Source organism: Pholcus phalangioides, unplaced genomic scaffold, assembly GCF_987345545.1.
Source record: "Pholcus phalangioides strain wild (caught in Gottingen) unplaced genomic scaffold, Ppha-v1.0 ptg000032l_1, whole genome shotgun sequence".
Taxonomy (NCBI): domain Eukaryota; kingdom Metazoa; phylum Arthropoda; class Arachnida; order Araneae; family Pholcidae; genus Pholcus; species Pholcus phalangioides.
Window position 1 is genome coordinate 5,639,121 of NW_028301622.1, and position 8,758 is coordinate 5,647,878.

General features: G+C 39.2%; 1 pseudogene across 1 annotated transcript; it reads left to right on the forward strand.

The window, feature by feature from the left end:
• The first annotated feature begins 7,196 nt into the window (after window positions 1-7,196).
• On the forward strand, window positions 7,197-8,105 carry LOC149066826 (ubiquitin-conjugating enzyme E2 N pseudogene; annotated as a pseudogene). The gene has a single exon (XR_016195423.1). The product of XR_016195423.1 is annotated as a ubiquitin-conjugating enzyme E2 N pseudogene (transcript).
• The last annotated feature ends 653 nt before the right edge of the window (window positions 8,106-8,758 follow it).

Here is an 8,758-nt window from a genome sequence, read left to right on the forward strand (position 1 = left end):
ACTTCCCTTGTACCAACGAGTTGGCTTCAATTGTTTTTGTTTACAATAGGTGAACAAGACGACCGTAACTGCGATAATAAGTGTTTCAATTTTAATTATACAGGGTTCTTGGCTCTTTGGCTGTTTTTCCAATTAAGTCACAATGCACTTAATTTTTCGCCTATTAAAAAATATATATACATGATTTCTCAATAAAATTGGTACAAAAAAAGAAATTTCTTAAAGAATTTTTGTTGCAAAACAAAATCAGTTTCTGTGCGTATATTTTTCTAGAACATGTACAAGGTGTCCAAAAAAATTCGTAATAGTTTTCAGATAGTTTGAAATTTCGCAAAAAATGAAAGAATTGCTATATTTGAGTGCGGTTGGCAACAGTCTGAGTGCATGCATAGTGTTGTGTCTGATTTTTCAGTGCTGACATTTATATTTCAGAAGTGAAGTGTAATGATTGAATTATATTTGTAGGTCAGTTGTTGTCTGTGGCGAGACTTTTTAAAGGGGAGATCGGATCACATTCGCTCCTTGAAGTTGGGAGCAACTGAAAACCAACTTCAGCCGACCATCACTGTGGGGTTCGAACGCGGGACCTCGTGATGCGAGTCTGTCACTATCACCATTCGACCACCACAGCGGCAATCAAGACGACTGGTGATTATTCACAGCCATAAGTGTATCACTGCCACGCAGTAACGTTTTAACATTAAAATGTATATGAAACAATTACGACCGAAGCCAAATGTCGTATAAACGACATTGAACTGTAATCGTATCTCCCCATTAACGGACACTTTCCATTATCGAGGCAAATTTTTAGTTCCATGAGTGTCCGTTATCCAGAGGTTCTACTGTTCGTTATCCACCAATGCCAACATCACAATGAAAACCTTCAAAGGAAAATTCAGACATGAACGGTCGTCCACCCTGCATATACAGTAGAACCTCTCAATAACGGACAACCATGGGCCAACAGTTTTGTCCGCTATTGGGGAGGCACAAAGTAAAGTAGAACCTCGTTTATACGACTTTCACATTAATACGACGTTTGGCTTTGGTCGCAATTGGCTCTTATATTTTACTGCGTGTGAAAGTGACGATTATGCATAATCATCAATTGTCTCAATAAAAAATGTTTTATTAAGTTTCACTACATTTATCACTTTTACCAGCGATTATAAATAATTCCTAAATAAAATTGAAACTGACGGATTTTACTCCCAAGAAAGATTTGGGGGGCTTCTCTGAAATTCCGCTATGCTGGTTTGAAAATCAAATTATTTTCATAACTTTGCCTCCCATCAATAACACTAAATACATTTGGGATCCCAGCACTAATGATATTTTTTCCCGATTTCACAATCTCATTATAGTCCTACATCCCTCAATCAAGACTAGTCACTCTTTCAGTCCTCCCAGTAATTGAAGAAAACCCGGGCAGCATCGGGTTTTATGGCTAGTAATCTATATATATAAAATTGATTTTCTGTGTGTGTCTGTGTGTATGTTCTCCATACAAATCCACAATTTTAGTTCCATCGTCGGCCGTTGACAAATTTTGCATACGTACCAAATGGGACCCGACTTGAACGATAGGCTACTTTAAAAGTTTGTCAGATCTGGGAAAATGCCCGAAATGGGCAGACAACTGTTGGGCAAAAAATGGTTTTTTTGGCCTATACAGTCGAATCCCGTTATAACAAATTTCAAAAGACCGGAGAAATCACTTCGTAATAAAGAAATTTCGTTATAAAGGAATTCCAGATGTTTACATCGTTCGTATGTAAACTCATCTGGGTGATTAGAAAAGTGTTCGTTGAAACGAGATTTTCGCTATAATGGTATTCGTTAAAACGGGATTCGCCTGTACAATCACTTTTGGAATGTTTACTTTGGTTACCGTGGTTCCCTAGCAATGCGTTTCAGACATGTATATTAGGGTGGAACGAAATTTTTTGTCATTGTAATAGAATTTAAAATATGCCTTTATGTGAAGAAATGCCATTCCTAATTTTTTTCCCCAAAATTCAAACTTCTTGAGATTACTCATCGTTCCTGAAGTTTTACGCACGTGTGGAATTCTGTAACACAGCGGTTCCCTACAGGGGATACATTACGAGAGGCCGTTAGGGGGTACGCGAAAAGAAAATGGTAATGGCGGGCATCCGTCTAAAAAAAAGAACAAAATAATTCAAAAAGATTAACAAGATATTTTAAAAGTAGGTAGAGGTTTTTAGTGATATTGTCAGTTGTAATGTATTGACCTTTCCCTATCAATGAAATCTTTTATAACAGAGGGGTTGCGTCTGCTGGAAGGTTCGGCCTTCTCGCCCGCGCCTAACGTATGATCGGAATTCGTGAACTCCTTCCTCTCGGCTCACTTTACTTCGGCGTTTCAGATTTGATTATTGACTCATGCCGGGCTGTGCATAAAAGTGAAGAATTAATTCGTGTTGTGTTTAACTTTTGTTGTGGGCGTTTGTATTGAGGCGTGTGCGTGTTATCCCCACAATTTTAAACATCAACTTTTCTACCAAGCACCTGCTACTCACGTGATTTGCGGTATGGACCAGTGGCTAAAAACTAGATCTGTGCGGAAGCGGACTGAAACACCAGAATGAAATACCTTGCATCTGTAAACGTGAAAACATATTTTGAATCTTCCAAAAGGTGTGCTGCCAAAACTACCGAAACAACCTACGACATTAGCTATTGTCCCAAGTTGTCGCCTGACGTCAATAAAAACGTTTTTTGGAAGTCATAAAATGTCTCAAACATGACGTGATAAAATGGTCATTATGTCCATTTTGGAAACGTCAAAAATGACGTCAAAAAATTACCATTTGCAAATAGTTAGACTTTCAGAAGATAGATGGCGCTATTTGAAGAGACGGGGGGGGGGAAATACCACTTTCTGGCGCAGGTCGGAGTCGAACCTGGTTTCTCTCTGGATTGTCCCTATGTATCTCACGCCATGCCTTAACCGATCGCGCTATCGTAGCAGTAACCAGCTGGTGTTATTTAATGAAGACTTTAAAAGTATTGATTAGTTATATTACAATTACTGTTTAATCTCTTGCTGAGTTTAGCCTATGGCAGTTATTTTTTCGTTTTATTTTATTTTTTTATCCATGAAAAATATATTAATATAATTATAAATATAATTATTTGCGTTATTTATAATTATCGAAAAAAAAACCTTTTAAAAAATTCATTTTTTTAGATCAATGAATTCGTTGCATCTTTTTGAATTTTTGACAGATATCACAGATCTTCTGATCGTCCGTAAAAAGCATTATATGGATGCAATTATAATTTATATAACGTACGTTGATAAATTTATATGAACAATTACTCATTGAAAAATTTTGCATTTCCATTCAAAACAAAATCGCAATTAAAAGTACTTCATTTATCTTGTGAAAACCAGTAACGAATAGGCCTAGGGTAATTTTGAAACACCCTCTGAAGGTTCATTAACAAACATTTTGGATAATTTTGATATTTTCATCCGGAACAGAATTTTTTCAGTTGGAAAGAAATTCGTGATTTTTATGACGCAAAATCGTTTACGCCATAAAAAATCACGTCATTTCATGACCTTCATGGCTAATAAGGTCATGAAATGACCTGATATTTCATTAAGGTCATCAAGAATCACGTTATTTCCTGACCTTTATTGTTCGTGGTCATTAAATTACTTTGAAATGACGTGATTTTTTTTTTGACTGACGTCATTCAGAGAAAATGACCAAATTTTCACGTTATATTTGACGTCAGGCGACTACTTGGGGTATTGCGAGACGAGGAAAAAATCACAATATTGGTGAAAAGATGCTGTCAGACGCATGTTTGCAGAGGAAAGTGCTCTTATAATGAGTTTAATACCTCTGACAAATATTTTTTTCCCATCCAAGTCGACGAAAGTACCGACGTTGCGCAATATTCTCTGATACTTGCAATTGTTAAGTACTTGAAATAGAAAAGGAAATATTTTTATTTGTCACCCATCGAAGGGATCGTACGACTGCTAAAGACGTATTTGAAGCAATTAATCATTATTTCCTTAAAAAAAGAATTCAATGGTCAAAATGCATTGTTTCACAACAGATGGAGGAAAATCCACGGAAAGTTGCTATTCAGGCCGTCGTGCACGCGTGGCAGAAGTCGCGCCCAAAATGAAATGGACTCACTGCACAGACAGATCCCTGCATCGAAACCGTTACTTCCAAATTTGGGAAACGTTCTTGATGAAACGGTCAAGGTTGTCAACTTTGTCAAGGTGAATCCTACCAACTACAGGTTGTTTCAGTTGTTGTGTGAAGACATGGACATCCTTCACAACTCTTTGATTTTGCACACCAACAGTTAGGTGGTTGTCCCGGGGTAAAGTCCTGAAGTGGCTGTTTTAACTTCGGCAAGAGGTGGCCATTTTTTTAGGAAGTGTTCGAAACACTTCACGATTTCTTGTCACAAGCTGAACTGAATTTAACAGTCGGCCACTTGGAAGGATTAAAATCCTCGTTTGAAAAATATTTTTCAGACCCGGAAATGGGTGATCGGCTTAATTTTTCAAAATCCTTTCAAAGAAGAGTACTTTGAACCGGCTTCATTGTTGATTGCAGAAAAGGAGAATTGTTCGTATACTTACATAAAAAATATTGTTACGAACTATCGACGATAGATGGCGCGATTCGCTCGATGGCTGTCAGAAATATCGAAATCAGTTGATACCGGTTTCGGTCTAGCGCATAGGCATGCGATTGGCGGAGAATTGGCCGGAACATTCTAGAAAGCCCCGCCTCTCCAGACAGTGGTCCAACCCCTCCGTACAGTAGCGCCGCCGACTAGGAAACTGTAAGATAGAGTTTTGTGGAATGTTCTATTTCTGGAAGTTTCTGTCAGGGTTATAAATAGTGCGGCGCTCACAAGATGGCAGGCTAGACAGGCACAAGGCGATTCAGTCAGTTGTGTTTAAACTTTACGAGAAAGTTGTTAGCTCTCTGATTAGCCTGTAAATACGTGTAAATTGCTGTTCTGTAAGTAAATCTGTGTTTGTCCGTCGAACCGCTTCTTGTTTTGCAATCTCGAAGTCTTGTGGAAAATTATCCGGAACAATATAGAAGCAAATTGAACGCGATTTGAGTTTGTATTTACCCTCTTTTGAGCTTAATTTTTCAAAACTTTGTATTTCAATACAGTCTCAAACATCACATTAATTTTTTCCCCAATCTTTGTGTTAATTTGTTTGCTTACTTCAAAAATAAAAAAAAAAGCTAAGTGTATATATAATGAATTTATTTAATTTAATTCAACATGTACCTTGTTTTGAAGTTTTTCGAAAACTGTAATGGTCGAAACAGATTGGTGGGGGGGGGGGGAGTCCGGAAGAATTCGGGGTTGAGGGTGCGCGGAAAGGAACCGAGCCAGCTGGGGGTTCGCGGACCGAGAAAGGTTGGGAACCACTGCTGTAACATGACACCGCGGAGGAGGCGTTCCTATTCCCTTGAAAACGTGATTCGTTCAGTGACCTCGATGTTTTTCCCTTGTTTTCAGTATTCATTTGCAATCTTACCCCTTAACTTAGAGGGTGTATAGCAGTCAAAATGGTGACCAGAAGCTTTTATTGTTGTGACATTTTAGGGAATCCTGAAGAGTGGGATTCTCGGGTCTCGCCCATCTCTGGCGATGTTAAGTTTTGTTATTTGCTGACTCAACGCAATATGAAGGCACAACAATCAAGAAAAGATCCAGCTATTCCAAAAAATAATATAAAATATTTTAAAATCGTAACTTTGTAAAAGAAAAGACAACTACGTTTTTTATAGCATTATTGGTCTTAATTTCTTCTGCATGCTTTTGTTATAATATTTAACTGATTTAAACAGTCTGATACATTATCACCTACACTAATTAGTCCTACACCACTTCTGACAGAAGTGGTCCTAAAACTGTTTATTACCAAAAGGATATACTTTTTGAAAATTTTTTTCGAAATTTATTACCACCACCATCTTTTTTTTCTCTACCATTAAGCACGGAATTTTAATCCTTCCCTTACGCGAATTAAAATGAACAATTTTGTTTGGCATACAGTGTTAATCTTTCAGAATACAATCCAGTAATTACATAACAAAGCCACCTTGTGACCGAAAGCACAACAGATCGTACGCTATTAAGGTAGTGGGAATTATCGTAAACCAAGAAGAGACGTGATTGGCTGAAATCGTGTAATCGCAGAATAGCGGTGCATTTGCGAAATTATCGTACACACACACACACAGGTGGGACGTAAATTTAACCCTTTAACCTCTCTCTCACCAATAAGGGGATTCCAAAATCAGGGCCATTTTAAGAGCATCATGGGGCCCCGGGCCAAGTTGCTTTCTGAGGCCCTACCAGGAAAATTCTCGAAAAGTTCAACTACTTCTCGTTTTACCGAGGTCCCTGTTCACTTGAGGACCCCAGGCCGTGCCCGGGTGGATCCATGCGTTGAGACGGCACTGGCCAAAATGCGTGCTTGCCCCGGCTAACCAAACATCTTGTTGTGGCCTTGTGTTCATGGACACTGGGGGATTATGAAACCCCGTTTTAGAAGGCCGCAAAGCAATTTTCGCACCAGGCAGCAAAATACTCAAGTCCGTTCCTGCGTCCATTGAGATGGACACTGGGTCTGAAAGGGTTAATGAATATCTTTCGATTCATAATTCTTAATATAATTTGTAAATTATGAAATTATCCCCAGAAAAAAAATGAATAAAACGTGAGCTTCATTGAAAATATGGAAAGATGTCCCGTAAAATGCGGCCCATATGGTCACATAGTGTAGATACCACATGATAATAAAAAAGAAAGTTTCAGTTTATAAATGCATTAACAGCAAAATAATCCCATTCATATTTTTGAAGAGTCAAAGATTCAACGCAATCTTTATTTCAGTTTTTAATTATATTTTTACCATTCTCATTACAAAATAGGAAACGAGTCTTTCGCAAATATATGTAAACACGTTCAAATTATCTTCATGTAGAAAAATCAATAATAAGTGAGATAATCATAAATCTAACTTCTTCGATATTGATTATACTCGTTTCACAATTTTGATCCATTTGTTTATTTTGTTAATTGATATAAATAATTTGCGTGAAATGCAAGTAATAGGGATAAAAGGAGCATATTCGTATCGTATTGCCTTACCAGACGGTAACAGGCAACGAAATAAAGTTGATGGTGTGTGTGTTTTCTCGTGATGAGTATTTGCCTGTGTGATAGCTGAATCGTTAATTGAAAATTAGTTCCGTCTCGTCAGAGAGAAGTTAAATCTTTTTCGTGAGAAGATCTAATCTCATATAAATCTGCCTTTCGAATGATGGCTTGCCTACCGAGACGCATCATAAAAGAAACGCAGCGCCTTCTGGCCGAGCCCGTTCCAGGAATCAACGCCGTCCCCGACGAGAGCAACGCCAGATATTTCCACGTCGTCGTGGCCGGGCCCGAGGAGTCGCCGTTCGAAGGGGGGACCTTCAAGCTGGAGCTGTTCCTTCCCGAGGAGTACCCGATGTCCGCGCCGAAGGTCCGTTTCGTGACCAAGATCTACCACCCGAACATCGACAAGCTGGGCAGGATATGCCTGGACATCCTCAAGGACAAGTGGAGCCCGGCCCTGCAGATACGGACTGTCCTGTTGTCCATCCAGGCCTTGCTGTCCGCCCCGAACCCGGACGACCCGTTGGCCAACGACGTCGCCGAGCAGTGGAAGATCAACGAGGCCGAGGCCATCAGGACGGCCAAGGAGTGGACTCGCATCTACGCCGTCAATAACCATTGAGGTTTGATGAGCATGGGTAACCGATTATAATAATGATGATGAGTATATGTGCGTGCGTGTTTGTTTTGCTGTTGATCATTATTATTATGGAGAGGAGAGGGAGGGAAAGAAACTTTATCCAAAGGATACAAGTTTGATTTGCGTTTGTATCTCTATTCCTGTGTTTTTATTATTATTTTTTAAAATGTGTTTAGCATGTTTGGCTGAAATGTGTGGTGTAAATAAGAAAAATATGTATGTGTAGCATCACGATTATGAGTATAAAATTGAATTTTATGAGCTATTTATGATCGCTACATGTTTCATTTTAATTGAGAACCTACTCGCTAAGCCCATGGCCCATAGGGTCGATTCCCCTAGTGTACAGTTTACCAATTTGTTGACAAGTTTCTGGTATGACTGGTATGTTGCCAACACTGTCCTCCCTGGTATGTTTATGAACGTTATTAGTTGTTCCTATTGTCCCGTCAGTGATCCTAGCAAATAGCGCTGGCACGTAATGAAAACAGGTGTCAAGAGTAATTATGTTTCATATGCCATGTTCACCACACTTGATTGGAAGACTGAGTCCAAGAAGGATCCTTTTTCGTGTCTGTGAAAGAGCAGCCTATAGCCTCAAATTGAGCCGCTGTGGTGGTCGAGTGTCATAGTGACAGACTCGCATCGCAAGGGTCTGGGTTTGAACCCCACCGTATCACCGCAGTGGTGGTCGGCTGAAGTTGGTTTCCTGTGGTTCCCAACTTCAAGGCGCGAATGCGGGCCGATCTCCCCCTTTAAAAAGTCTCACCACAGAGAGCAACAGACCTACAAACAGCAGAAATTAATTCAATCATATGAAATATAGATGGCAGCACTGAAAAATCAAACAACACTATATACGCATTCAAGACTTAGGTACACACACACAGTTACACTTCCGGCACAGCTCACTTAGTA